Genomic DNA, 23,351 nt, shown 5'->3' on the forward strand with positions numbered 1-23,351 from the left:
AAGATCTCCTGTTACTATTTGGCCCATGGGGTGATCGAACCCACGACCTTCGCGTTATTAGCACGACGCTCTAACCAACTGAGCTAATGGGCCGATGACACCTTAATTTTTATAATGAGTTCACGAAATCTAAAAAATATTTTTTTTGGAAAGATTTCCTGTTACTATCTGGCCCATGGGGGGATCGAACCCACGACCTTTGCGTTATTAGCACGGTGCTCTAACCAACTGAGCTAATGGGCCGATGACACCCTAATTTTTATATGAGTTCACGAAATCTAAAAAATAGTTTTTTTAGAAAGATTTCCTGTTACTATTTGGCCCATGGGGGGATCGAACCCACGAACTTCGCGTTAATAGCACGATGCTCTAACCAACTGAGCTAATGGGCCGATGACACCTTAATTTTTATAATGAGTTCACGAAATCAAAAAAATATTTTTTTTTGAAAGATTTCCTGTTACTATTTGGCCCATGGGGTGATCGAACCCACGACCTTCGCGTTATTAGCACGGCGCTCTAACCAACTGAGTTAATGGGCCGATGACACCTTAATTTTTATAATGAGTTCACGAAATCTAAAATATATTTTTTTTGGAAAGATTTACTGTTACTATCTGGCCCATGGAGGGATCGAACCCACGACCTTCGCGTTATTAGCACGACGCTCTAACCAACTGAGCTAATGGGCCGATGACACCCTAATTTTTATAATGAGTTCGAGAAATATAAAAAATATTTTTTTTTGAGAGATTTCCTGTTACTATCTGGCCCATGGGGGGATCGAACCCACGACCTTCGCGTTATTAGCACGACGCTCTAACCAACTGAGCTTATGGGCCGATGACACCCTAATTTTTATAATGAGTTCACGAAATCTAAAAAATATTTTTTTTCGAAAGATTTCCTGTTACTATCTGGCCCATGGGGGGATCGAACCCACGACCTTCGCGTTATTAGCACGACGCTCTAACCAACTGAGCTAATGGGCCGACGACACCCTAATTTTTATAATGAGTTCACGAAATCTAAAAAATATTTTTTTTGGAAAGATTTCCTGTTACTATCTGGCCCATGGGGGGATCGAACCCACGACCTTCGCGAAATTAGCACGACGCTCTAACCAACTGAGCTAATGGGCCGACGACACCCTAATTTTTATAATGAGTTCACGAAATCTAAAAAATATTTTTTTTGGAAAGATTTACTGTTACTATCTGGCCCATGGAGGGATCGAACCCACGACATTCGCGAAATTAGCACGACGCTCTAACGAACTGAGCTAATGGGCCGATGACACCCTAATTGTTATAATGAGTTCACGAAATCTAAAAAATATTTTTTTTGTAAAGATTTCCCGTTACTATCTGGCCCATGGGGGGATCGAACCCACGACCTTCGCGTTATTAGCACGACACTCTAACCAACTGAGCTAATGGGCCGACGACACCCTAATTTTTATAATGAGTTCACGAAATCTAAAAAATATTTTTTTTGTAAAGATTTCCCGTTACTATCTGGCCCATGGGTGGATCGAACCCACGACCTTCGCGTTATTAGCACGACACTCTAACCAACTGAGCTAATGGGCCGACGACACCCTAATTTTTATAATGAGTTCACGAAATCTAAAAAATATTTTTTTGGAAAGATTTCCTGTTACTATCTGCCCCATGGGGGGATCGACCCCACGACCTTCGCGTTATTAGCACGACGCTCTAACCAACTGAGCTAATGGGCCGATAACACCCTAATTTTTATAATGAGTTCACGAAATCTAAAAAAAAATTTTTGGAAAGATTTCCTGTAACTATCTGGCCCATGGGGGGATCGAACCCACGACCCTCGCGAAATTAGCACGACGCTCTAACCAACTGAGTTAATGTGCCGATCACACCCTAATTTTTATAATGAGTTCACGAAATCTAAAAAATATTTTTTTGGAAAGATTTCCTGTTACTATCTGCCCCATGGGGGGATCGACCCCACGACCTTCGCGTTATTAGCACGTCGCACTAACCAACTGAGCTAATGGGCCGATGACACCCTAATTTTTATAATGAGTTCACGAAATCTAAAAAATATTTTTTTTGGTAAGATTTCCTGTTACTATGTGGCCCATGGGGGGATCGAACCAACGACCTTCGCGATTAGCACGTCGCTCTAACCAACTGAGCTTATGTGCCGATGACACCCTAATTTTTATAATGAGTTCACGAAATCTAAAAAATATTTTTTTTGTAAAGATTTCCCGTTACTATCTGGCCCATGGGGGGATCGAACCCACGACCTTCGCGTTATTAGCACGACACTCTAACCAACTGAGCTAATGGGCCGACGACACCCTAATTTTCATAATGAGTTCACGAAATCTAAAAAATATTTTTTTGGAAAGATTTCCTGGTACTATCTGGCCGATGGGGGGATCGAACCCACGACCTACGCGTTATTAGCACGACGCTCTAACTAACTGAGCTAATGGGCCGACGACACCCTAATTTTTATAATGAGTTCACGAAATCTAAAAAATATTTTTTTGGAAAGATTTCCTGTTACTATCTGGCCCATGGAGGGATCGAACCCACGACCTTCGCGTTATTAGCACGACACTCTAACCAACTGAGCTAATGGGCCGACGACACCCTAATATTTATAATGAGTTCACGAAATCTAAAAAATATTTTTTTTTGGAAAGATTTCCTGTTACTATCTGGCCCATGGGGTGATCGAACCCACGACCTTCGCGTTATTGGCACGACGCTCTAACCAACTGAGCTAATGGGCCATGGCACCCTAAATTTTTATAATGAGTTCACGAAATCTAAAAAATATTTTTTTGGAAAGATTTCCTGTTACTATCTGGAACATGGGGGGATCGAACCCACGAACTTCGCGTTATTAGCACGACGCTCTAACCAACTGAGCTAATGGGCCGATGACACCCTAATTTTTATAATGAGTTCCAGAAATATAAAAAATATTTTTTTTTTGAGAGATTTCCTGTTACTATCTGGCCCATGGGGGGATCGAACCCACGACCTTCGCGTTATTAGCACGACGCTTTAACCAACTGAGCTTATGGGCCGATGACACCCTAATTTTTATAATGAGTTCACGAAATCTAAAAAATATTTTTTTTCGAAAGATTTCCTGTTACTATCTGGCCCATGGGGGGATCGAACCCACGACCTTCGCGTTATTAGCACGACGCTCTAACCAACTGAGCTAATGGGCCGACGACACCCTTATTTTTATAATGAGTTCACGAAATCTAAAAAATATTTTTTTTGGAAAGATTTCCTGTTACTATCTGGCCCATGTGGGGATCGAACCCACGACCTTCGCGAAATTAGCACGACGCTCTAACCAACTGAGCTAATGGGCCGACGACACCCTAATTTTTATAATGAGTTCACGAAATCTAAAAAATATTTTTTTTGGAAAGATTTACTGTTACTATCTGGCCCATGGGGGGATCGAACCCACGACCCTCGCGAAATTAGCACGACGCTCTAACCAACTGAGTTAATGTGCCGATCACACCCTAATTTTTATAATGAGTTCACGAAATCTAAAAAATATTTTTTTGGAAAGATTTCCTGTTACTATCTGCCCCATGGGGGGATCGACCCCACGACCTTCGCGTTAGTAGCACGTCGCACTAACCAACTGAGCTAATGGGCCGATGACACCCTAATTTTTATAATGAGTTCACGAAATCTAAAAAATATTTTTTTTGGTAAGATTTCCTGTTACTATGTGGCCCATGGGGGGGATCGAACCAACGACCTTCGCGATTAGCACGTCGCTCTAACCAACTGAGCTTATGTGCCGATGACACCCTAATTTTTATAATGAGTTCACGAAATCTAAAAAATATTTTTTTTGTAAAGATTTCCCGTTACTATCTGGCCCATGGGGGGATCGAACCCACGACCTTCGCGTTATTAGCACGACACTCTAACCAACTGAGCTAATGGGCCGACGACACCCTAATTTTTATAATGAGTTCACGAAATCTAAAAAATATTTTTTTGGAAAGATTTCCTGTTACTATCTGGCCTATGGGGGGATCGAACCCACGACCTACGCGTTATTAGCACGACGCTCTAACCAACTGAGCTAATGGGCCGATGACACCCTAATTTTTATAATGAGTTCGAGAAATATAAAAAATATTTTTTTTTTGAGAGATTTCCTGTTACTATCTGGCCCATGGGGGGATCGAACCCACGACCTTCGCGTTATTAGCACGACGCTCTAACCAACTGAGCTTATGGGCCGATGACACCCTAATTTTTATAATGAGTTCACGAAATCTAAAAAATATTTTTTTTCGAAAGATTTCCTGTTACTATCTGGCCCATGGGGGGATCGAACCCACGACCTTCGCGTTATTAGCACGACGCTCTAACCAACTGAGCTAATGGGCCGACGACACCCTAATTTTTATAATGAGTTCACGAAATCTAAAAAATATTTTTTTTGGAAAGATTTCCTGTTACTATCTGGCCCATGGGGGGATCGAACCCACGACCTTCGCGAAATTAGCACGACGCTCTAACCAACTGAGCTAATGGGCCGACGACACCCTAATTTTTATGTTGAGTTCACGAAATCTAAAAAATATTTTTTTTGGAAAGATTTACTGTTACTATCTGGCCCATGGAGGGATCGAACCCACGACCTTCGCGAAATTAGCACGACGCTCTAACGAACTGAGCTAATGGGCCGATGACACCCTAATTGTTATAATGAGTTCACGAAATCTAAAAAATATTTTTTTTGTAAAGATTTCCCGTTACTATCTGGCCCATGGGGGGATCGAACCCACGACCTTCGCGTTATTAGCACGACACTCTAACCAACTGAGCTAATGGGCCGACGACACCCTAATTTTTATAATGAGTTCACGAAATCTAAAAAATATTTTTTTTGTAAAGATTTCCCGTTACTATCTGGCCCATGGGGGGATCGAACCCACGACCTTCGCGTTATTACCACGACACTCTAACCAACTGAGCTAATGGGCCGACGACACCCTAATTTTTATAATGAGTTCACGAAATCTAAAAAATATTTTTTTGGAAAGATTTCCTGTTACTATCTGCCCCATGGGGGGATCGACCCCACGACCTTCGCGTTATTAGCACGACGCTCTAACCAACTGAGCTAATGGGCCGATAACACCCTAATTTTTATAATGAGTTCACGAAATCTAAAAAAAAATTTTTGGAAAGATTTCCTGTAACTATCTGGCCCATGGGGGGATCGAACCCACGACCCTCGCGAAATTAGCACGACGCTCTAACCAACTGAGTTAATGTGCCGATCACACCCTAATTTTTATAATGAGTTCACGAAATCTAAAAAATATTTTTTTGGAAAGATTTCCTGTTACTATCTGCCCCATGGGGGGATCGACCCCACGACCTTCGCGTTATTAGCACGTCGCACTAACCAACTGAGCTAATGGGCCGATGACACCCTAATTTTTATAATGAGTTCACGAAATCTAAAAAATATTTTTTTTTGGAAAGATTTCCTGTTACTATCTGGCCCATGGGGTGATCGAACCCACGACCTTCGCGTTATTGGCACGACGCTCTAACCAACTGAGCTAATGGGCCATGGCACCCTAAATTTTTATAATGAGTTCACGAAATCTAAAAAATATTTTTTTGGAAAGATTTCCTGTTACTATCTGGAACATGGGGGGATCGAACCCACGAACTTCGCGTTATTAGCACGACGCTCTAACCAACTGAGCTAATGGGCCGACGACACCCTAATTTTTATAATGAGTTCACGAAATCTAAAAAATATTTTTTTTGGAAAGATTTCCTGTTACTATCTGGCCCATGGGGGGATCGAAACCACGACCTTCGCGAAATTAGCACGACGCTCTAACCAACTGAGCTAATGGGCCGACGACACCCTAATTTTTATAATGAGTTCACGAAATCTAAAAAATATTTTTTTTGGAAAAATTTCCTGTTACTATCTGGCCCATGGGGGGATCGAACCCACGACCTTCGCGAAATTAGCACGACGCTCTAACGAACTGAGCTAATGGGCCGATGACACCCTAATTGTTATAATGAGTTCACGAAATCTAAAAAATATTTTTTTGGAAAGAATTCCTGTTACTATCTGGCCTATGGGGGGATCGAACCCACGACCTTCGCGTTATTAGCACGTCGCACTAACCAACTGAGCTAATGGGCCGATGACACCCTAATTTTTATAATGAGTTCACGAAAGCTAAAAAATATTTTTTTTGTAAAGATTTCCCGTTACTATCTGGCCCATGGGGGGTTCGAACCCACGACCTTCGCGTTATTAGCACGACACTCTAACCAACTGAGCTAATGGGCCGACGACACCCTAATTTTTATAATGAGATCACGAAATCTAAAAAATATTTTTTTTGGAAAGATTTCCTGTTACTATCTGGCCCATGGGGGGATCGAACCCACGACCTTCGCGAAATTAGCACGACGCTCTAACCAACTGAGCTAATGGGCCGACGACACCCTAATTTTTATATTGAGTTCACGAAATCTAAAAAATATTTTTTTTGGAAAGATTTACTGTTACTATCTGGCCCATGGAGGGATCGAACCCACGACCTTCGCGAAATTAGCACGACGCTCTAACGAACTGAGCTAATGGGCCGATGACACCCTAATTGTTATAATGAGTTCACGAAATCTAAAAAATATTTTTTTTGTAAAGATTTCCCGTTACTATCTGGCCCATGGGGGGATCGAACCCACGACCTTCGCGTTATTAGCACGACACTCTAACCAACTGAGCTAATGGGCCGACGACACCCTAATTTTTATAATGAGTTCACGAAATCTAAAAAATATTTTTTTTGTAAAGATTTCCCGTTACTATCTGGCCCATGGGGGGATCGAACCCACGACCTTCGCGTTATTACCACGACACTCTAACCAACTGAGCTAATGGGCCGACGACACCCTAATTTTTATAATGAGTTCACGAAATCTAAAAAATATTTTTTTGGAAAGATTTCCTGTTACTATCTGCCCCATGGGGGGATCGACCCCACGACCTTCGCGTTATTAGCACGACGCTCTAACCAACTGAGCTAATGGGCCGATAACACCCTAATTTTTATAATGAGTTCACGAAATCTAAAAAAAATTTTTTGGAAAGATTTCCTGTAACTATCTGGCCCATGGGGGGATCGAACCCACGACCCTCGCGAAATTAGCACGACGCTCTAACCAACTGAGTTAATGTGCCGATCACACCCTAATTTTTATAATGAGTTCACGAAATCTAAAAAATATTTTTTTGGAAAGATTTCCTGTTACTATCTGCCCCATGGGGGGATCGACCCCACGACCTTCGCGTTATTAGCACGTCGCACTAACCAACTGAGCTAATGGGCCGATGACACCCTAATTTTTATAATGAGTTCACGAAATCTAAAAAATATTTTTTTTTGGAAAGATTTCCTGTTACTATCTGGCCCATGGGGTGATCGAACCCACGACCTTCGCGTTATTGGCACGACGCTCTAACCAACTGAGCTAATGGGCCATGGCACCCTAAATTTTTATAATGAGTTCACGAAATCTAAAAAATATTTTTTCGGAAAGATTTCCTGTTACTATCTGGAACATGGGGGGATCGAACCCACGAACTTCGCGTTATTAGCACGACGCTCTAACCAACTGAGCTAATGGGCCGACGACACCCTAATGTTTATAATGAGTTCACGAAATCTAAAAAATATTTTTTTTTGGAAAGATTTCCTGTTACTATCTGGCCCATGGGGGGATCGAACCCACGACCTTCGCGTTATTAGCACGACGCTCTAACCAACTGAGCTAATGGGCCGACGACACCCTAATTTTTATAATGAGTTCACGAAATCTAAAAAATATTTTTTTTGGAAAGATTTCCTGTTACTATCTGGCCCATGGGGGGATCGAAACCACGACCTTCGCGAAATTAGCACGACGCTCTAACCAACTGAGCTAATGGGCCGACGACACCCTAATTTTTATAATGAGTTCACGAAATCTAAAAAATATTTTTTTTGGAAAAATTTCCTGTTACTATCTGGCCCATGGGGGGATCGAACCCACGACCTTCGCGAAATTAGCACGACGCTCTAACGAACTGAGCTAATGGGCCGATGACACCCTAATTGTTATAATGAGTTCACGAAATCTAAAAAATATTTTTTTGGAAAGAATTCCTGTTACTATCTGGCCTATGGGGGGATCGAACCCACGACCTTCGCGTTATTAGCACGTCGCACTAACCAACTGAGCTAATGGGCCGATGACACCCTAATTTTTATAATGAGTTCACGAAAGCTAAAAAATATTTTTTTTGTAAAGATTTCCCGTTACTATCTGGCCCATGGGGGGTTCGAACCCACGACCTTCGCGTTATTAGCACGACACTCTAACCAACTGAGCTAATGGGCCGACGACACCCTAATTTTTATAATGAGATCACGAAATCTAAAAAATATTTTTTTTGGAAAGATTTCCTGTTACTATCTGGCCCATGGGGGGATCGAACCCACGACCTTCGCGAAATTAGCACGACGCTCTAACCAACTGAGCTAATGGGCCGACGACACCCTAATTTTTATAATGAGTTCACGAAATCTAAAAAATATTTTTTTTGGAAAGATTTCCTGTTACTATCTGGCCCATGGGGGGATCGAACCCACGACCTTCGCGAAATTAGCACGACGCTCTAACGAACTGAGCTAATGGGCCGATGACACCCTAATTGTTATAACGAGTTCACGAAATCTAAAAAATATTTTTTTTGGAAAGACTTCCTGTTACTATCTGGGCTATGGGGGGGGATCGAACCCACGACCTTCGCGTTATTAGCACGTCGCACTAACCAACTGAGCTAATGTGCCGATGACACCCTAATTTTTATAATGAGTTCACGAAATCTAAAAAATATTTTTTTGGGTAAGATTTCCTGTTACTATCTGGCCCATGGGGGGGATCGAACCAACGACCTTCGCGTTATTAGCACGTCGCTCTAACCAACTGAGCTTATGTGCCGATGACACCCTAATTTTTATAATGAGTTCACGAAATCTAAAAAATATTTTTTTTGTAAAGATTTCCCGTTACTATCTGGCCCATGGGGGGATCGAACCCACGACCTTCGCGTTATTAGCACGACACTCTAACCAACTGAGCTAATGGGCCGACGACACCCTAATTTTTATAATGAGTTCACGAAATCTAAAAAATATTTTTTTGGAAAGATTTCCTGTTACTATCTGGCCTATGGGGGGATCAAACCCACGACCTACGCGTCATAAGCACGACGCTCTAACTAACTGAGCTAATGGGCCGATGACACCCTAAGTTTTATAATGAGTTCACGAAATCTAAAAAATATTTTTTTGGAAAGATTTCCTGTTACTACCTGCCCCATGGGGGGATCGACCCCACGACCTTCGCGTTATTAGCACGACGCTCTAACCAACTGAGCTAATGGGCCGATAACACCCTAATTTTTATAATGAGTTCACGAAATCTAAAAAAAAATTTTTGGAAGGATTTCCTGTAACTATCTGGCCCATGGGGGGATCGAACCCACGACCTTCGCGAAATTAGCACGACGCTCTAACCAACTGAGTTAATGTGCCGATCACACCCTAATTTTTATAATGAGTTCACGAAATCTAAAAAATATTTCTTTTGGAAAGATTTCCTGTTACTATCTGGCCCATGGGGGGATCGAACCCACGACCTTCGCGTTATAAGCACGACGCTCTAACCATCTGAGCTAATGGGCCAGGGCACCCTAATTTTTATAATGAGTTCACGAAATCTAAAAAATATTTTTTTGGAAAGATTTCCTGTTACTATCTGGAACATGGGGGGATCGAACCCACGAACTTCGCGTTATTAGCACGACGCTCTAACCAACTGAGCTAATGGGCCGATGACACCCTAATTTTAATAATGAGTTCACGAAATCAAAAAAATATTTTTTTTGGAAAGATTCCCTGTTACTATTTGGCCCATGGGGTGATCGAACCCACGACCTTCGCGTTATTAGCACTACGCTCTAACCAACTGAGCTAATGGGTCGATGACACCTTAATTTTTATAATGAGTTCACGAAATCTAAAAAATATTTGTTTTGGAAATATTTCCTGTTACTATCTGGCCCATGGGGGGATCGAACCCACGACCTTCGCGTTATTAGCACGACGCTCTAACCAACTGAGCTAATGGGCCGATGACACCCTAATTTTTATAATGAGTTCACGAAATCTAAAAAATATTTTTTTTGGAAAGATTTCCTGTTACTATCTGGCCCATGGGGGGATCGAACCCACGACCTTCGCGTTATAAGCACGACGCTCTAACCATCTGAGCTAATGGGCCAGGGCACCCTAATTTTTATAATGAGTTCACGAAATCTAAAAAATATTTTTTTGGAAAGATTTCCTGTTACTATCTGGAACATGGGGGGATCGAACCCACGAACTTCGCGTTATTAGCACGACGCTCTAACCAACTGAGCTAATGGGCCGATGACACCCTAATTTTTATAATGAGTTCACGAAATCAAAAAAATATTTTTTTTGGAAAGATTTCCTGTTACTATTTGGCCCATGGGGTGATCGAAACCACGACCTTCGCGTTATTAGCACTACGCTCTAACCAACTGAGCTAATGGGTCGACGACACCTTAATTTTTATAATGAGTTCACGAAATATAAAAAATATTTTTTTTGAGAGATTTCCTATTACTATCTGGCCCATGGGGGGATCGAACCCACGACGTTCGCGTTATTAGCACGACGCTCTAACCAACTGAGCTTATGGGCCGATGACACCCTAATTTTTATAATGAGTTCACTAAATCTAAAAAATATTTTTTTTTGGAAAGATTTCCTGTTACTATCTGGCCCATGGGGGGATCGAACCCACGACCTTCGCGTTATTAGCACGACGCTCTAACCAACTGAGCTAATGGGCCGATAACACCCTAGTTTTTATAATGAGTTCACGAAATCTAAAAAATATTTTTTTGGAAAGATTTCCTGTAACTATCTGGCCCATGGGGGGATCGAACCCACGACCTTCGCGAAATTAGCACGACGTTCTAACCAACTGAGTTAATCTGCCGATCACACCCTAATTTTTATAATGAGTTCACGAAATCTAAAAAATATTTCTTTTGGAAAGATTTCCTGTTACTATCTGGCCCATGGGGGGATCGAACCCACGACCTTCGCGTTATTAGCACGACGCTCTAACCATCTGAGCTAATGGGCCGATGCCACCCTAATTTTTATAATGAGTTCACGAAATCTAAAAAATATTTTTTTTTTGAAAGATTTCCTGTTACTATCTGGCCCATGGGGGGATCGAACCCACGACCTTCGCGTTATTAGCACGACGCTCTAACCAACTGAGCTAATGGGCCATGGCACCCTAAATTTTTATAATGAGTTCACGAAATCTAAAAAATATTTTTTTGGAAAGATTTCCTGTTACTATCTGGAACATGGGGGGATCGAACCCACGAACTTCGCGTTATTAGCACGACGCTCTAACCAACTGAGCTAATGGGCCGATGACACCCTAATTTTTATAATGAGTTCACGAAATCAAAAAAATATTTTTTTTGGAAAGATTTCCTGTTACTATTTGGCCCGTGGGGTGATCGAACCCACGACCTTCGCGTTATTAGCACGACGCTCTAACCATCTGAGCTAATGGGCCATGGCACCCTAATTTTTATAATGAGTTCACGAAATCTAAAAAATATTTTTTTGGAAAGATTTCCTGTTACTATCTGGAACATGGGGGGATCGAACCCACGAACTTCGCGTTATTAGCACGACGCTCTAACCAACTGAGCTAATGGGCCGATGTTATCCTAATTTTTATAATGAGTTCACGAAATCTAAAAAATATTTTTTTTGTAAAGATTTCCCGTTACTATCTGGCCCATGGGGGGATCGAACCCACGACCTTCGCGTTATAAGCACGACGCTCTAACCAACTGAGCTAATGGGCCGATGACACCCTAATTTTTATAATGAGTTCACGAAATATAAAAAATATTTTTTTTGAGAGATTTCCTATTACTATCTGGCCCATGGGGGGATCGAACCCACGACGTTCGCGTTATTAGCACGACGCTCTAACCAACTGAGCTTATGGGCCGATGACACCCTAATTTTTATAATGAGTTCACTAAATCTAAAAAATATTTTTTTTTGGAAAGATTTCCTGTTACTATCTGGCCCATGGGGGGATCGAACCCACGACCTTCGCGTTATTAGCACGACGCTCTAACCAACTGAGCTAATGGGCCGATAACACCCTAGTTTTTATAATGAGTTCACGAAATCTAAAAAATATTTTTTTGGAAAGATTTCCTGTAACTATCTGGCCCATGGGGGGATCGAACCCACGACCTTCGCGTTATTAGCACGACGCTCTAACCAACTGAGCTAATGGGCCATGGCACCCTAAATTTTTATAATGAGTTCACGAAATCTAAAAAATATTTTTTTGGAAAGATTTCCTGTTACTATCTGGAACATGGGGGGATCGAACCCACGAACTTCGCGTTATTAGCACGACGCTCTAACCAACTGAGCTAGTGGGCCGATGACACCCTAATTTTTATAATGAGTTCACGAAATCAAAAAAATATTTTTTTTGGAAAGATTTCCTGTTACTATTTGGCCCATGGGGTGATCGAACCCACGACCTTCGCGTTATTAGCACGACGCTCTAACCATCTGAGCTAATGGGCCATGGCACCCTAATTTTTATAATGAGTTCACGAAATCTAAAAAATATTTTTTTGGAAAGATTTCCTGTTACTATCTGGAACATGGGGGGATCGAACCCACGAACTTCGCGTTATTAGCACGACGCTCTAACCAACTGAGCTAATGGGCCGATGTTACCCTAATTTTTATAATGAGTTCACGAAATCAAAAAAATATTTTTTATGGAAAGATTTCCTGTTACTATTTGGCCCATGGGGTGATCGAACCCACGACCTTCGCGTTATTAGCACTACGCTCTAACCAACTGAGCTAATGGGCCGATGACACCTTAATTTTTATAATGAGTTCACGAAATCTAAAAAATATTTGTTTTGGAAATATTTCCTGTTACTATCTGGCCCATGGGGGGATCGAACCCACGACCTTCGCGTTATTAGCACGACGCTCTAACCAACTGAGCTAATGGGCCGATGACACCCTAATTTTTATAATGAGTTCACGAAATATAAAAAATATTTTTTTTGAGAGATTTCCTATTACTATCTGGCCCATGGGGGGATCGAACCCACGACGTTCGCGTTATTAGCACGACGCTCTAACCAACTGAGCTTATGGGCCGATGACACCCTAATTTTTATAATGAGTTCACGAAATCTAAAAAATATTTTTTTTTGGAAAGATTTCCTGTTACTATCTGGCCCATGGGGGGATCGAACCCACGACCTTCGCGTTATTAGCACGACGCTCTAACTAACTGAGCTAATGGGCCGATAACACCCTAGTTTTTATAATGAGTTCACGAAATCTAAAAAATATTTTTTTGGAAAGATTTCCTGTAACTATCTGGCCCATGGGGGGATCGAACCCACGACCTTCGCGTTATTAGCACGACGTTCTAACCAACTGAGTTAATCTGCCGATCACACCCTAATTTTTATAATGAGTTCACGAAATCTAAAAAATATTTCTTTTGGAAAGATTTCCTGTTACTATCTGGCCCATGGGGGGATCGAACCCACGACCTTCGCGTTATTAGCACGACGCTCTAACCATCTGAGCTAATGGGCCGATGCCACCCTAATTTTTATAATGAGTTCACGAAATCTAAAAAATATTTTTTTTTGGAAAGATTTCCTGTTACTATCTGGCCCATGGGGGGATCAAACCCACGACCTTCGCGTTATTAGCACGACGCTCTAACCATCTGAGCTAATGGGCCGATGCCACCCTAATTTTTATAATGAGTTCACGAAATCTAAAAAATATTTTTTTGGAAAGATTTCCTGTTACTATCTGGCCCATGGGGGGATCGAACCCACGACCTTGGCGTTATTAGCACGAAGCTCTAACCAACTGAGCTAATGGGCCGATGACACCTTAATTTTTATAATGAGTTCACGAAATCTAAAAAATATTTTTTTTTGGAAAGATATCCTGTTTTTATCTGGCCCATGGGGGGATCGAACCCACGACCTTCGCGTTATTAGCACGACGCTCTAACCAACTGAGCTAATGGGCCATGGCACCCTAAATTTTTATAATGAGTTCACGAAATTTAAAAAATATTTTTTTTTGGAAAGATTTCCTGTTACTATCTGGCCCATGGGGGGATCGAACCCACGACCTTGGCGTTATTAGCACGAAGCTCTAACCAACTGAGCTAATGGGCCGATGACACCTTAATTTTTATAATGAGTTCACGAAATCTAAAAAATATTTTTTTTTGGAAAGATATCCTGTTTTTATCTGGCCCATGGGGGGATCGAACCCACGACCTTCGCGTTATTAGCACGACGCTCTAACCAACTGAGCTAATGGGCCATGGCACCCTAAATTTTTATAATGAGTTCACGAAATCTAAAAAATATTTTTTTGGAAAGATTTCCTGTTACTATCTGGAACATGGGGGGATCGAACCCACGAACTTCGCGTTATTAGCACGACGCTCTAACCAACTGAGCTAATGGGCCGATGACACCCTAATTTTTATAATGAGTTCACGAAATCAAAAAAATATTTTTTTTGGAAAGATTTCCTGTTACTATTTGGCCCATGGGGTGATCGAACCCATGACCTTCGCGTTATTAGCACGAGGCTCTAACCAACTGAGCTAATGGGCCGATGACACCTTAATTTTTATAATGAGTTCACGAAATCTAAAAAATATTTTTTTTGGAAAGATTTCCTGTTACTATCTGGCCCATGGGGGGATCGAACCCACGACCTTCGCGAAATTAGCACGTCGCACTAACCAACTGAGCTAATGGGCCGATGACACCCTAATTTTTATAATGAGTTCACGAAATCTAAAAAATATTTTTTTTGTAAAGATTTCCCTTTACTATCTGGCCCATGGGGGGATCGAACCCACGACCTTCGCGTTATTAGCACGACGCTCTAACTAACTGAGCTAATGGGCCGATGACACCCTAATTTTTATAATGAGTTCACGAAATCTAAAGAATATTTTTTTTGGAAAGATTTCCTGTTACTATCTGGCCCATGGGGGGATCGAACCCACGACCTTGGCGTTATTAGCACGAAGCTCTAACCAACTGAGCTAATGGGCCGATGACACCTTAATTTTTATAATGAGTTCACGAAATCTAAAAAATATTTTTTTTTGGAAAGATATCCTGTTTTTATCTGGCCCATGGGGGGATCGAACCCACGACCTTCGCGTTATTAGCACGACGCTCTAACCAACTGAGCTACTGGGCCGATGACACCCTAATTTTTATAATGAGTTCACGAAATCTAAAAAATATTTTTTTTTGAAAGATTTCCTGTTACTATCTGGCCCATGGGGGGATCGAACCCACGACCTTCGCGTTATTAGCACGAAGCTCTAACCAACTGAGCTAATGGGCCGATGACACCTTAATTTTTATAATGAGTTCACGAAATCTAAAAAATATTTTTTTTTGGAAAGATTTCCTGTTACTATCAGGCCCATGGGGGGATCGAACCCACGACCTTCGCGTTATTAGCACGACGCTCTAACCAACTGAGCTACTGGGCCGATGAAACCCTAATTTTTATAATGAGTTCACGAAATCTAAAAAATATTTTTTTTGGAAAGATTTCCTGTTACTATCTGGCCCATGGGGGGATCGAACCCACGACCTTCGCGTTATTAGCACGACGCTCTAACCAACTGAGCTAAAGGCCGATGACACCCTAATTTTTATAATGAGTTCACGATATCTAAATTATATTTTTTTGGAAAGATTTCCTGTTACTATCTGGCCCATGGGGGGATCGAACCCACGACCTTCGCGTTATTAGCACGACGCTCTAACCAACTGAGCTATTGGGCCGATGACAACCTAATTTTTATAATGAGTTCACGAAATCTAAAAAATATTTTTTTTGGAAAGATTTCCTGTTACTATCTGGCCCATGGGGGGATCGAACCCACGACCTTCGTGTCATTAGCACGACGCTCTAACCAACTGAGCTAATGGGCCGATGACACCCTAATTTTTATAATGAGTTCACGAAATCTAAAAAATATTTTTTTTGGAAAGATTTCCTGTTACTATCTGGCCCATGGGGGGATCGAACCCACGACCTTCGCGTTATTAGCACGACGCTCTAACCAACTGAGCTAATGGGCCGATAACACCAGAATTTTTATAATGAGTTCACGAAATCTAAAAATTAGTTTTTTTTGAAAGATTTCCTGTTACTATCTGGCCCATGGGGGGATCAAACCCACGACCTTCGCGTTATTAGCACGACGCTTTAACCAACTGAGCTAAGGGGCCGATGACACCCTAATTTTTATAATGAGTTCACGAAATCTAAAAAATATTTTTTTAGAAAGCTTTCCTGTTACTATCTGGCCCATGGGGGATCGAACCCACGACCTTCGCGTTATTTGCACGACGCTCTAACCAACTGAGCTAATGGGCCGATGACACCCTAATTTTTATAATGAGTTCACGAAATCTAAAAAATATTTTTTTTGGAAAGATTTCCTGTTACTATCTGGCCCATGGGGGGATCGAACCTACAACCTTCGCGTTATTAGCACGACGCTCTAACCAACTGAGCTAATGGGCCGATGATACCATAATTTTTATAATGAGTTCACGAAATCTAAAAAATATTTTTTTTGAAAGATTTTCTGTTACTATCTGGCCCATGGGGGGATCGAACCCACGACCTTCGCGTTATTAGCACGACGCTCTAACCAACTGAGCTAATGGGCCGATGACACCCTAATTTTTATAATGAGTTCACGAAATCTAAAAAATATTTTTTTTGGAAAGATTTCCTGTTACTATCTGGCCCATAGGGGGATCGAACCAACGACCTTCGCGTTTTTAGAACGACGCTCTAACCATTTGAGCTAATGGGCCGATGACACCCTAATTTTTATAATGAGTTCACGAAATCTAAAAAATATTTTTTTGGAAAGATTTCCTGTTACTATCTGGCCCATGGGGGGTTCGACCCCACGACCTTCGCGTTATTAGCACGACGCTTTAACCAACTGAGCTAATGGGCCGATAACACCCTAGTTTTTATAATGAGTTCACGAAATCTAAAAAATATATTTTTTTGGAAAGATTTCCTGTTACTATCTGGCCCATGGGGGGATCGAACCCACGACCTTCGCGTTATTAGCACGACGCTCTAATTAACTGAGCTAATGGGCCGATGACACCCTAATTTTTATAATGAGTTCACGAAATCTAAAAAATATTTTTTTTGGAAAGATTTCCTGTTACTATCTGGCCCATGGGGGGATCGAACCCACGACCTTGGCGTTATTAGCACGAAGCTCTAACCAACTGAGCTAATGGGCCGATGACACCTTAGTTTTTATAATGAGTTCACGAAATCTAAAAAATATTTTTTTTTGGAAAGATATCCTGTTTTTATCTGGCCCATGGGGGGATCGAACCCACGACCTTCGCGTTATTAGCACGACGCTCTAACCAACTGAGCTACTGGGCCGATGACACCCTAATTTTTATAATGAGTTCACGAAATCTAAAAAATATTTTTTTTGGAAAGATTTCCTGTTACTATCTGGCCCATGGGGGGATCGAACCCACGACCTTCGCGTTATTAGCACGAAGCTCTAACCAACTGAGCTAATGGGCCGATGACACCTTAATTTTTATAATGAGTTCACGAAATCTAAAAAATATTTTTTTTTGGAAAGATTTCCTGTTACTATCAGGCCCATGGGGGGATCGAACCCACGACCTTCGCGTTATAAGCACGACGCTCTAACCAACTGAGCTACTGGGCCGATGAAACCCTAATTTTTATAATGAGTTCACGAAATCTAAAAAATATTTTTTTTGGAAAGATTTCCTGTTACTATCTGGCCCATGGGGGGATCGAACCTACAACCTTAGCGTTATTAGCACGACGCTCTAACCAACTGAGCTAATGGGCCGATGATACCATAATTTTTATAATGAGTTCACGAAATCTAAAAAATATTTTTTTTGAAAGATTTCCTGTTACTATCTGGCCCATGGGGGGATCGAACCCACGACCTTCGCGTTATTAGCACGACGCTCTAACCAACTGAGCTAATGGGCCGATGACACCCTAATTTTTATAATGAGTTCACGAAATCTAAAAAATATTTTTTTTGGAAAGATTTCCTGTTACTATCTGGCCCATGGGGGGATCGAACCCACGACCTTCGCGTTTTTAGCACTACGCTCTAACCATTTGAGCTAATGGGCCGATGACACCCTAATTTTTATAATGAGTTCACGAAATCTAAAAAATATTTTTTTTGGAAAGATTTCCTGTTACTATCTGGCCCATGGGGGATCGAAACCACGACCTTAGCGTTATTAGCACGACGCTCTAACCAACTGAGCTAATGGGCCGATGACGCCCTAATTTTTATAATGAGTTCACGTAATCTAAAAAATATTTTTTTTGGAAAGATTTCCTGTTACTATCCGGCCCATGGGGGGATCGAACCCACGACCTTCGCGTTATTAGCACGACGCTCTAACCAACTGAGCTAATGGGCCGATGGCACCCTAATTTTTATAATGAGTTCACGAAATCTAAAAAATATTTTTATGAAAGATTTCCTGTTACTATCTGGCCCATGGGGGGATCGAACCCACGACCTTCGCGTTATTAGCACGACGCTCTAACCAACTGAGCTAATGGGCCGATGACACCTTAATTTTTATAATGAGTTCACGAAATCTAAAAAATATTTTTTTTTGGAAAAATATCCTGTTTTTATCTGGCCCATGGGGGGATCGAACCCACGACCTTCGCGTTATTAGCACGACGCTCTAACCAACTGAGCTACTGGGCCGATGACACCCTAATTTTTATAATGAGTTCACGAAATCTAAAAAATATTTTTTTTTGAAAGATTTCCTGTTACTATCTGGCCCATGGGGGGATCGAACCCACGACCTTCGCGTTATTAGCACGAAGCTCTAACCAACTGAGCTAATGGGCCGATGACACCTTAATTTTTATAATGAGTTCACGAAATCTAAAAAATATTTTTTTTTGGAAAGATTTCCTGTTACTATCAGGCCCATGGGGGGATCGAACCCACGACCTTCGCGTTATTAGCACGACGCTCTAACCAACTGAGCTACTGGGCCGATGAAACCCTAATTTTTATAATGAGTTCACGAAATCTAAAAAATATTTTTTTTGGAAAGATTTCCTGTTACTATCTGGCCCATGGGGGGATCGAACCCACGACCTTCGCGTTATTAGCACGACGCTCTAACCAACTGAGCTAAAGGCCGATGACACCCTAATTTTTATAATGATTTCACGATATCTAAATTATATTTTTTTGGAAAGATTTCCTGTTACTATCTGGCCCATGGGGGGATCGAACCCACGACCTTCGCGTTATTAGCACGACGCTCTAACCAACTGAGCTATTGGGCCGATGACAACCTAATTTTTATAATGAGTTCACGAAATCTAAAAAATATTTTTTTTGGAAAGATTTCCTGTTACTATCTGGCCCATGGGGGGATCGAACCCACGACCTTCGTGTCATTAGCACGACGCTCTAACCAACTGAGCTAATGGGCCGATGACACCCTAATTTTTATAATGAGTTCACGAAATCTAAAAAATATTTTTTTTGGAAAGATTTCCTGTTACTATCTGGCCCATGGGGGGATCGAACCCACGACCTTCGCGTTATTAGCACGACGCTCTAACCAACTGAGCTAATGGGCCGATAACACCAGAATTTTTATAATGAGTTGACGAAATCTAAAAATTAGTTTTTTTTGAAAGATTTCCTGTTACTATCTGGCCCATGGGGGGATCAAACCCACGACCTTCGCGTTATTAGCACGACGCTTTAACCAACTGAGCTAAGGGGCCGATGACACCCTAATTTTTATAATGAGTTCACGAAATCTAAAAAATATTTTTTTAGAAAGCTTTCCTGTTACTATCTGGCCCATGGGGGATCGAACCCACGACCTTCGCGTTATTAGCACGACGCTCTAACCAACTGAGCTAATGGGCCGATGACACCCTAATTTTTATAATGAGTTCACGAAATCTAAAAAATATTTTTTTTGGAAAGATTTCCTGTTACTATCTGGCCCATGGGGGGATCGAACCTACAACCTTCGCGTTATTAGCACGACGCTCTAACCAACTGAGCTAATGGGCCGATGATACCATAATTTTTATAATGAGTTCACGAAATCTAAAAAATATTTTTTTTGAAAGATTTCCTGTTACTATCTGGCCCATGGGGGGATCGAACCCACGACCTTCGCGTTATTAGCACGACGCTCTAACCAACTGAGCTAATGGGCCGATGACACCCTAATTTTTATAATGAGTTCACGAAATCTAAAAAATATTTTTTTTGGAAAGATTTCCTGTTACTATCTGGCCCATAGGGGGATCGAACCAACGACCTTCGCGTTTTTAGAACGACGCTCTAACCATTTGAGCTAATGGGCCGATGACACCCTAATTTTTATAATGAGTTCACGAAATCTAAAAAATATTTTTTTGGAAAGATTTCCTGTTACTATCTGGCCCATGGGGGGTTCGACCCCACGACCTTCGCGTTATTAGCACGACGCTTTAACCAACTGAGCTAATGGGCCGATAACACCCTAGTTTTTATAATGAGTTCACGAAATCTAAAAAATATTTTTTTTTGGAAAGATTTCCTGTTACTATCAGGCCCATGGGGGGATCGAACCCACGACCTTCGCGTTATTAGCACGACGCTCTAACCAACTGAGCTACTGGGCCGATGAAACCCTAATTTTTATAATGAGTTCACGAAATCTAAAAAATATTTTTTTTGGAAAGATTTCCTGTTACTATCTGGCCCATGGGGGGATCGAACCCACGACCTTCGCGTTATTAGCACGACGCTCTAACCAACTGAGCTAAAGGCCGATGACACCCTAATTTTTATAATGATTTCACGATATCTAAATTATATTTTTTTGGAAAGATTTCCTGTTACTATCTGGCCCATGGGGGGATCGAACCCACGACCTTCGCGTTATTAGCACGACGCTCTAACCAACTGAGCTATTGGGCCGATGACAACCTAATTTTTATAATGAGTTCACGAAATCTAAAAAATATTTTTTTTGGAAAGATTTCCTGTTACTATCTGGCCCATGGGGGGATCGAACCCACGACCTTCGTGTCATTAGCACGACGCTCTAACCAACTGAGCTAATGGGCCGATGACACCCTAATTTTTATAATGAGTTCACGAAATCTAAAAAATATTTTTTTTGGAAAGATTTCCTGTTACTATCTGGCCCATGGGGGGATCGAACCCACGACCTTCGCGTTATTAGCACGACGCTCTAACCAACTGAGCTAATGGGCCGATAACACCAGAATTTTTATAATGAGTTGACGAAATCTAAAAATTAGTTTTTTTTGAAAGATTTCCTGTTACTATCTGGCCCATGGGGGGATCAAACCCACGACCTTCGCGTTATTAGCACGACGCTTTAACCAACTGAGCTAAGGGGCCGATGACACCCTAATTTTTATAATGAGTTCACGAAATCTAAAAAATATTTTTTTAGAAAGCTTTCCTGTTACTATCTGGCCCATGGGGGATCGAACCCACGACCTTCGCGTTATTAGCACGACGCTCTAACCAACTGAGCTAATGGGCCGATGACACCCTAATTTTTATAATGAGTTCACGAAATCTAAAAAATATTTTTTTTGGAAAGATTTCCTGTTACTATCTGGCCCATGGGGGGATCGAACCTACAACCTTCGCGTTATTAGCACGACGCTCTAACCAACTGAGCTAATGGGCCGATGATACCATAATTTTTATAATGAGTTCACGAAATCTAAAAAATATTTTTTTTGAAAGATTTCCTGTTACTATCTGGCCCATGGGGGGATCGAACCCACGACCTTCGCGTTATTAGCACGACGCTCTAACCAACTGAGTTAATGGGCCGATGACACCCTAATTTTTATAATGAGTTCACGAAATCTAAAAAATATTTTTTTTGGAAAGATTTCCTGTTACTATCTGGCCCATAGGGGGATCGAACCAACGACCTTCGCGTTTTTAGAACGACGCTCTAACCATTTGAGCTAATGGGCCGATGACACCCTAATTTTTATAATGAGTTCACGAAATCTAAAAAATATTTTTTTGGAAAGATTTCCTGTTACTATCTGGCCCATGGGGGGTTCGACCCCACGACCTTCGCGTTATTAGCACGACGCTTTAACCAACTGAGCTAATGGGCCGATAACACCCTAGTTTTTATAATGAGTTCACGAAATCTAAAAAATATTTTTTTTTGGAAAGATTTCCTGTTACTATCTGGCCCATGGGGGGATCGAACCCACGACCTTCGCGTTATTAGCACGACGCTCTAACTAACTGAGCTAATGGGCCGATGACACCCTAATTTTTATAATGAGTTCACGAAATCTAAAAAATATTTTTTTTGGAAAGATTTCCTGTTACTATCTGGCCCATGGGGGGATCGAACCCACGACCTTGGCGTTATTAGCACGAAGCTCTAACCAACTGAGCTAATGGGCCGATGACACCTTAGTTTTTATAATGAGTTCACGAAATCTAAAAAATATTTTTTTTTGGAAAGATATCCTGTTTTTATCTGGCCCATGGGGGGATCGAACCCACGACCTTCGCGTTATTAGCACGACGCTCTAACCAACTGAGCTACTGGGCCGATGACACCCTAATTTTTATAATGAGTTCACGAAATCTAAAAAATATTTTTTTTGGAAAGATTTCCTGTTACTATCTGGCCCATGGGGGGATCGAACCCACGACCTTCGCGTTATTAGCACGAAGCTCTAACCAACTGAGCTAATGGGTCGATGACACCTTAATTTTTATAATGAGTTCACGAAATCTAAAAAATATTTTTTTTTGGAAAGATTTCCTGTTACTATCAGGCCCATGGGGGGATCGAACCCACGACCTTCGCGTTATAAGCACGACGCTCTAACCAACTGAGCTACTGGGCCGATGAAACCCTAATTTTTATAATGAGTTCACGAAATCTAAAAAATATTT

At 41.4% G+C, this 23,351-nt stretch overlaps 69 non-coding genes across 69 annotated transcripts; all 69 read right to left on the reverse strand.

The window, feature by feature from the left end:
- Positions 1–19: 19 nt before the first annotated feature.
- TRNAI-AAU (transfer RNA isoleucine (anticodon AAU)) lies at positions 20–93 on the reverse strand. The gene has a single exon. It is a non-coding gene; the product is annotated as a tRNA-Ile (tRNA).
- Positions 94–318: 225 nt separating this feature from the next.
- On the reverse strand, positions 319–392 carry TRNAN-AUU (transfer RNA asparagine (anticodon AUU)). The gene has a single exon. It is a non-coding gene; the product is annotated as a tRNA-Asn (tRNA).
- Positions 393–618: 226 nt separating this feature from the next.
- On the reverse strand, positions 619–692 carry TRNAI-AAU (transfer RNA isoleucine (anticodon AAU)). Its single transcript has one exon. It is a non-coding gene; the product is annotated as a tRNA-Ile (tRNA).
- Positions 693–768: 76 nt separating this feature from the next.
- TRNAI-AAU (transfer RNA isoleucine (anticodon AAU)) lies at positions 769–842 on the reverse strand. The gene has a single exon. It is a non-coding gene; the product is annotated as a tRNA-Ile (tRNA).
- Positions 843–918: 76 nt separating this feature from the next.
- Positions 919–992, reverse strand: TRNAI-AAU (transfer RNA isoleucine (anticodon AAU)). Its single transcript has one exon. It is a non-coding gene; the product is annotated as a tRNA-Ile (tRNA).
- A 76-nt stretch (positions 993–1,068) lies between these two features.
- TRNAI-AAU (transfer RNA isoleucine (anticodon AAU)) lies at positions 1,069–1,142 on the reverse strand. Its single transcript has one exon. It is a non-coding gene; the product is annotated as a tRNA-Ile (tRNA).
- Positions 1,143–1,368: 226 nt separating this feature from the next.
- Positions 1,369–1,442, reverse strand: TRNAI-AAU (transfer RNA isoleucine (anticodon AAU)). The gene has a single exon. It is a non-coding gene; the product is annotated as a tRNA-Ile (tRNA).
- An 820-nt stretch (positions 1,443–2,262) lies between these two features.
- On the reverse strand, positions 2,263–2,336 carry TRNAI-AAU (transfer RNA isoleucine (anticodon AAU)). Its single transcript has one exon. It is a non-coding gene; the product is annotated as a tRNA-Ile (tRNA).
- A 224-nt stretch (positions 2,337–2,560) lies between these two features.
- Positions 2,561–2,634, reverse strand: TRNAI-AAU (transfer RNA isoleucine (anticodon AAU)). Its single transcript has one exon. It is a non-coding gene; the product is annotated as a tRNA-Ile (tRNA).
- A 527-nt stretch (positions 2,635–3,161) lies between these two features.
- Positions 3,162–3,235, reverse strand: TRNAI-AAU (transfer RNA isoleucine (anticodon AAU)). Its single transcript has one exon. It is a non-coding gene; the product is annotated as a tRNA-Ile (tRNA).
- Positions 3,236–3,311: 76 nt separating this feature from the next.
- Positions 3,312–3,385, reverse strand: TRNAI-AAU (transfer RNA isoleucine (anticodon AAU)). Its single transcript has one exon. It is a non-coding gene; the product is annotated as a tRNA-Ile (tRNA).
- A 524-nt stretch (positions 3,386–3,909) lies between these two features.
- On the reverse strand, positions 3,910–3,983 carry TRNAI-AAU (transfer RNA isoleucine (anticodon AAU)). Its single transcript has one exon. It is a non-coding gene; the product is annotated as a tRNA-Ile (tRNA).
- A 226-nt stretch (positions 3,984–4,209) lies between these two features.
- On the reverse strand, positions 4,210–4,283 carry TRNAI-AAU (transfer RNA isoleucine (anticodon AAU)). The gene has a single exon. It is a non-coding gene; the product is annotated as a tRNA-Ile (tRNA).
- A 76-nt stretch (positions 4,284–4,359) lies between these two features.
- On the reverse strand, positions 4,360–4,433 carry TRNAI-AAU (transfer RNA isoleucine (anticodon AAU)). Its single transcript has one exon. It is a non-coding gene; the product is annotated as a tRNA-Ile (tRNA).
- A 76-nt stretch (positions 4,434–4,509) lies between these two features.
- Positions 4,510–4,583, reverse strand: TRNAI-AAU (transfer RNA isoleucine (anticodon AAU)). Its single transcript has one exon. It is a non-coding gene; the product is annotated as a tRNA-Ile (tRNA).
- Positions 4,584–4,809: 226 nt separating this feature from the next.
- Positions 4,810–4,883, reverse strand: TRNAI-AAU (transfer RNA isoleucine (anticodon AAU)). Its single transcript has one exon. It is a non-coding gene; the product is annotated as a tRNA-Ile (tRNA).
- A 1,421-nt stretch (positions 4,884–6,304) lies between these two features.
- On the reverse strand, positions 6,305–6,378 carry TRNAI-AAU (transfer RNA isoleucine (anticodon AAU)). The gene has a single exon. It is a non-coding gene; the product is annotated as a tRNA-Ile (tRNA).
- Positions 6,379–6,454: 76 nt separating this feature from the next.
- TRNAI-AAU (transfer RNA isoleucine (anticodon AAU)) lies at positions 6,455–6,528 on the reverse strand. The gene has a single exon. It is a non-coding gene; the product is annotated as a tRNA-Ile (tRNA).
- Positions 6,529–6,754: 226 nt separating this feature from the next.
- TRNAI-AAU (transfer RNA isoleucine (anticodon AAU)) lies at positions 6,755–6,828 on the reverse strand. Its single transcript has one exon. It is a non-coding gene; the product is annotated as a tRNA-Ile (tRNA).
- A 973-nt stretch (positions 6,829–7,801) lies between these two features.
- Positions 7,802–7,875, reverse strand: TRNAI-AAU (transfer RNA isoleucine (anticodon AAU)). The gene has a single exon. It is a non-coding gene; the product is annotated as a tRNA-Ile (tRNA).
- Positions 7,876–8,400: 525 nt separating this feature from the next.
- TRNAI-AAU (transfer RNA isoleucine (anticodon AAU)) lies at positions 8,401–8,474 on the reverse strand. The gene has a single exon. It is a non-coding gene; the product is annotated as a tRNA-Ile (tRNA).
- A 76-nt stretch (positions 8,475–8,550) lies between these two features.
- Positions 8,551–8,624, reverse strand: TRNAI-AAU (transfer RNA isoleucine (anticodon AAU)). Its single transcript has one exon. It is a non-coding gene; the product is annotated as a tRNA-Ile (tRNA).
- Positions 8,625–9,153: 529 nt separating this feature from the next.
- TRNAI-AAU (transfer RNA isoleucine (anticodon AAU)) lies at positions 9,154–9,227 on the reverse strand. The gene has a single exon. It is a non-coding gene; the product is annotated as a tRNA-Ile (tRNA).
- A 522-nt stretch (positions 9,228–9,749) lies between these two features.
- On the reverse strand, positions 9,750–9,823 carry TRNAI-UAU (transfer RNA isoleucine (anticodon UAU)). The gene has a single exon. It is a non-coding gene; the product is annotated as a tRNA-Ile (tRNA).
- A 374-nt stretch (positions 9,824–10,197) lies between these two features.
- TRNAI-AAU (transfer RNA isoleucine (anticodon AAU)) lies at positions 10,198–10,271 on the reverse strand. The gene has a single exon. It is a non-coding gene; the product is annotated as a tRNA-Ile (tRNA).
- Positions 10,272–10,347: 76 nt separating this feature from the next.
- On the reverse strand, positions 10,348–10,421 carry TRNAI-UAU (transfer RNA isoleucine (anticodon UAU)). Its single transcript has one exon. It is a non-coding gene; the product is annotated as a tRNA-Ile (tRNA).
- A 524-nt stretch (positions 10,422–10,945) lies between these two features.
- TRNAI-AAU (transfer RNA isoleucine (anticodon AAU)) lies at positions 10,946–11,019 on the reverse strand. Its single transcript has one exon. It is a non-coding gene; the product is annotated as a tRNA-Ile (tRNA).
- A 225-nt stretch (positions 11,020–11,244) lies between these two features.
- Positions 11,245–11,318, reverse strand: TRNAI-AAU (transfer RNA isoleucine (anticodon AAU)). The gene has a single exon. It is a non-coding gene; the product is annotated as a tRNA-Ile (tRNA).
- A 77-nt stretch (positions 11,319–11,395) lies between these two features.
- Positions 11,396–11,469, reverse strand: TRNAI-AAU (transfer RNA isoleucine (anticodon AAU)). The gene has a single exon. It is a non-coding gene; the product is annotated as a tRNA-Ile (tRNA).
- Positions 11,470–11,992: 523 nt separating this feature from the next.
- TRNAI-UAU (transfer RNA isoleucine (anticodon UAU)) lies at positions 11,993–12,066 on the reverse strand. Its single transcript has one exon. It is a non-coding gene; the product is annotated as a tRNA-Ile (tRNA).
- A 226-nt stretch (positions 12,067–12,292) lies between these two features.
- Positions 12,293–12,366, reverse strand: TRNAI-AAU (transfer RNA isoleucine (anticodon AAU)). The gene has a single exon. It is a non-coding gene; the product is annotated as a tRNA-Ile (tRNA).
- Positions 12,367–12,441: 75 nt separating this feature from the next.
- TRNAI-AAU (transfer RNA isoleucine (anticodon AAU)) lies at positions 12,442–12,515 on the reverse strand. Its single transcript has one exon. It is a non-coding gene; the product is annotated as a tRNA-Ile (tRNA).
- Positions 12,516–13,188: 673 nt separating this feature from the next.
- On the reverse strand, positions 13,189–13,262 carry TRNAI-AAU (transfer RNA isoleucine (anticodon AAU)). Its single transcript has one exon. It is a non-coding gene; the product is annotated as a tRNA-Ile (tRNA).
- Positions 13,263–13,488: 226 nt separating this feature from the next.
- On the reverse strand, positions 13,489–13,562 carry TRNAI-AAU (transfer RNA isoleucine (anticodon AAU)). The gene has a single exon. It is a non-coding gene; the product is annotated as a tRNA-Ile (tRNA).
- A 225-nt stretch (positions 13,563–13,787) lies between these two features.
- Positions 13,788–13,861, reverse strand: TRNAI-AAU (transfer RNA isoleucine (anticodon AAU)). Its single transcript has one exon. It is a non-coding gene; the product is annotated as a tRNA-Ile (tRNA).
- A 377-nt stretch (positions 13,862–14,238) lies between these two features.
- Positions 14,239–14,312, reverse strand: TRNAI-AAU (transfer RNA isoleucine (anticodon AAU)). The gene has a single exon. It is a non-coding gene; the product is annotated as a tRNA-Ile (tRNA).
- Positions 14,313–14,540: 228 nt separating this feature from the next.
- On the reverse strand, positions 14,541–14,614 carry TRNAI-AAU (transfer RNA isoleucine (anticodon AAU)). Its single transcript has one exon. It is a non-coding gene; the product is annotated as a tRNA-Ile (tRNA).
- A 525-nt stretch (positions 14,615–15,139) lies between these two features.
- TRNAI-AAU (transfer RNA isoleucine (anticodon AAU)) lies at positions 15,140–15,213 on the reverse strand. Its single transcript has one exon. It is a non-coding gene; the product is annotated as a tRNA-Ile (tRNA).
- A 227-nt stretch (positions 15,214–15,440) lies between these two features.
- Positions 15,441–15,514, reverse strand: TRNAI-AAU (transfer RNA isoleucine (anticodon AAU)). Its single transcript has one exon. It is a non-coding gene; the product is annotated as a tRNA-Ile (tRNA).
- A 76-nt stretch (positions 15,515–15,590) lies between these two features.
- On the reverse strand, positions 15,591–15,664 carry TRNAI-AAU (transfer RNA isoleucine (anticodon AAU)). Its single transcript has one exon. It is a non-coding gene; the product is annotated as a tRNA-Ile (tRNA).
- Positions 15,665–15,741: 77 nt separating this feature from the next.
- TRNAI-AAU (transfer RNA isoleucine (anticodon AAU)) lies at positions 15,742–15,815 on the reverse strand. The gene has a single exon. It is a non-coding gene; the product is annotated as a tRNA-Ile (tRNA).
- Positions 15,816–16,039: 224 nt separating this feature from the next.
- Positions 16,040–16,113, reverse strand: TRNAI-AAU (transfer RNA isoleucine (anticodon AAU)). The gene has a single exon. It is a non-coding gene; the product is annotated as a tRNA-Ile (tRNA).
- Positions 16,114–16,189: 76 nt separating this feature from the next.
- Positions 16,190–16,263, reverse strand: TRNAI-AAU (transfer RNA isoleucine (anticodon AAU)). The gene has a single exon. It is a non-coding gene; the product is annotated as a tRNA-Ile (tRNA).
- A 76-nt stretch (positions 16,264–16,339) lies between these two features.
- TRNAI-AAU (transfer RNA isoleucine (anticodon AAU)) lies at positions 16,340–16,413 on the reverse strand. Its single transcript has one exon. It is a non-coding gene; the product is annotated as a tRNA-Ile (tRNA).
- Positions 16,414–16,936: 523 nt separating this feature from the next.
- TRNAI-AAU (transfer RNA isoleucine (anticodon AAU)) lies at positions 16,937–17,010 on the reverse strand. Its single transcript has one exon. It is a non-coding gene; the product is annotated as a tRNA-Ile (tRNA).
- Positions 17,011–17,687: 677 nt separating this feature from the next.
- TRNAI-AAU (transfer RNA isoleucine (anticodon AAU)) lies at positions 17,688–17,761 on the reverse strand. Its single transcript has one exon. It is a non-coding gene; the product is annotated as a tRNA-Ile (tRNA).
- Positions 17,762–17,837: 76 nt separating this feature from the next.
- On the reverse strand, positions 17,838–17,911 carry TRNAI-AAU (transfer RNA isoleucine (anticodon AAU)). Its single transcript has one exon. It is a non-coding gene; the product is annotated as a tRNA-Ile (tRNA).
- A 77-nt stretch (positions 17,912–17,988) lies between these two features.
- On the reverse strand, positions 17,989–18,062 carry TRNAI-UAU (transfer RNA isoleucine (anticodon UAU)). Its single transcript has one exon. It is a non-coding gene; the product is annotated as a tRNA-Ile (tRNA).
- Positions 18,063–18,287: 225 nt separating this feature from the next.
- Positions 18,288–18,361, reverse strand: TRNAI-AAU (transfer RNA isoleucine (anticodon AAU)). The gene has a single exon. It is a non-coding gene; the product is annotated as a tRNA-Ile (tRNA).
- Positions 18,362–18,437: 76 nt separating this feature from the next.
- Positions 18,438–18,511, reverse strand: TRNAF-AAA (transfer RNA phenylalanine (anticodon AAA)). The gene has a single exon. It is a non-coding gene; the product is annotated as a tRNA-Phe (tRNA).
- A 225-nt stretch (positions 18,512–18,736) lies between these two features.
- Positions 18,737–18,810, reverse strand: TRNAI-AAU (transfer RNA isoleucine (anticodon AAU)). The gene has a single exon. It is a non-coding gene; the product is annotated as a tRNA-Ile (tRNA).
- Positions 18,811–18,884: 74 nt separating this feature from the next.
- TRNAI-AAU (transfer RNA isoleucine (anticodon AAU)) lies at positions 18,885–18,958 on the reverse strand. Its single transcript has one exon. It is a non-coding gene; the product is annotated as a tRNA-Ile (tRNA).
- A 77-nt stretch (positions 18,959–19,035) lies between these two features.
- On the reverse strand, positions 19,036–19,109 carry TRNAI-AAU (transfer RNA isoleucine (anticodon AAU)). The gene has a single exon. It is a non-coding gene; the product is annotated as a tRNA-Ile (tRNA).
- A 76-nt stretch (positions 19,110–19,185) lies between these two features.
- TRNAI-AAU (transfer RNA isoleucine (anticodon AAU)) lies at positions 19,186–19,259 on the reverse strand. The gene has a single exon. It is a non-coding gene; the product is annotated as a tRNA-Ile (tRNA).
- Positions 19,260–19,336: 77 nt separating this feature from the next.
- TRNAI-AAU (transfer RNA isoleucine (anticodon AAU)) lies at positions 19,337–19,410 on the reverse strand. Its single transcript has one exon. It is a non-coding gene; the product is annotated as a tRNA-Ile (tRNA).
- Positions 19,411–19,634: 224 nt separating this feature from the next.
- TRNAI-AAU (transfer RNA isoleucine (anticodon AAU)) lies at positions 19,635–19,708 on the reverse strand. Its single transcript has one exon. It is a non-coding gene; the product is annotated as a tRNA-Ile (tRNA).
- A 76-nt stretch (positions 19,709–19,784) lies between these two features.
- Positions 19,785–19,858, reverse strand: TRNAI-AAU (transfer RNA isoleucine (anticodon AAU)). Its single transcript has one exon. It is a non-coding gene; the product is annotated as a tRNA-Ile (tRNA).
- A 76-nt stretch (positions 19,859–19,934) lies between these two features.
- Positions 19,935–20,008, reverse strand: TRNAI-AAU (transfer RNA isoleucine (anticodon AAU)). Its single transcript has one exon. It is a non-coding gene; the product is annotated as a tRNA-Ile (tRNA).
- A 225-nt stretch (positions 20,009–20,233) lies between these two features.
- TRNAI-AAU (transfer RNA isoleucine (anticodon AAU)) lies at positions 20,234–20,306 on the reverse strand. The gene has a single exon. It is a non-coding gene; the product is annotated as a tRNA-Ile (tRNA).
- Positions 20,307–20,531: 225 nt separating this feature from the next.
- Positions 20,532–20,605, reverse strand: TRNAI-AAU (transfer RNA isoleucine (anticodon AAU)). Its single transcript has one exon. It is a non-coding gene; the product is annotated as a tRNA-Ile (tRNA).
- Positions 20,606–20,981: 376 nt separating this feature from the next.
- Positions 20,982–21,055, reverse strand: TRNAI-AAU (transfer RNA isoleucine (anticodon AAU)). Its single transcript has one exon. It is a non-coding gene; the product is annotated as a tRNA-Ile (tRNA).
- A 224-nt stretch (positions 21,056–21,279) lies between these two features.
- On the reverse strand, positions 21,280–21,353 carry TRNAI-AAU (transfer RNA isoleucine (anticodon AAU)). The gene has a single exon. It is a non-coding gene; the product is annotated as a tRNA-Ile (tRNA).
- A 76-nt stretch (positions 21,354–21,429) lies between these two features.
- On the reverse strand, positions 21,430–21,503 carry TRNAI-AAU (transfer RNA isoleucine (anticodon AAU)). Its single transcript has one exon. It is a non-coding gene; the product is annotated as a tRNA-Ile (tRNA).
- A 76-nt stretch (positions 21,504–21,579) lies between these two features.
- On the reverse strand, positions 21,580–21,653 carry TRNAI-AAU (transfer RNA isoleucine (anticodon AAU)). The gene has a single exon. It is a non-coding gene; the product is annotated as a tRNA-Ile (tRNA).
- A 225-nt stretch (positions 21,654–21,878) lies between these two features.
- On the reverse strand, positions 21,879–21,951 carry TRNAI-AAU (transfer RNA isoleucine (anticodon AAU)). Its single transcript has one exon. It is a non-coding gene; the product is annotated as a tRNA-Ile (tRNA).
- Positions 21,952–22,176: 225 nt separating this feature from the next.
- TRNAI-AAU (transfer RNA isoleucine (anticodon AAU)) lies at positions 22,177–22,250 on the reverse strand. Its single transcript has one exon. It is a non-coding gene; the product is annotated as a tRNA-Ile (tRNA).
- Positions 22,251–22,626: 376 nt separating this feature from the next.
- On the reverse strand, positions 22,627–22,700 carry TRNAI-AAU (transfer RNA isoleucine (anticodon AAU)). The gene has a single exon. It is a non-coding gene; the product is annotated as a tRNA-Ile (tRNA).
- Positions 22,701–22,927: 227 nt separating this feature from the next.
- On the reverse strand, positions 22,928–23,001 carry TRNAI-AAU (transfer RNA isoleucine (anticodon AAU)). The gene has a single exon. It is a non-coding gene; the product is annotated as a tRNA-Ile (tRNA).
- A 227-nt stretch (positions 23,002–23,228) lies between these two features.
- On the reverse strand, positions 23,229–23,302 carry TRNAI-UAU (transfer RNA isoleucine (anticodon UAU)). The gene has a single exon. It is a non-coding gene; the product is annotated as a tRNA-Ile (tRNA).
- Positions 23,303–23,351: the final 49 nt, after the last annotated feature.

The sequence above is a fragment of the Leiobunum rupestre genome, chromosome 1 (genome assembly GCF_980474605.1).
Source record: "Leiobunum rupestre chromosome 1, qqLeiRupe1.1.hap1, whole genome shotgun sequence".
Lineage (NCBI taxonomy): Eukaryota > Metazoa > Arthropoda > Arachnida > Opiliones > Sclerosomatidae > Leiobunum > Leiobunum rupestre.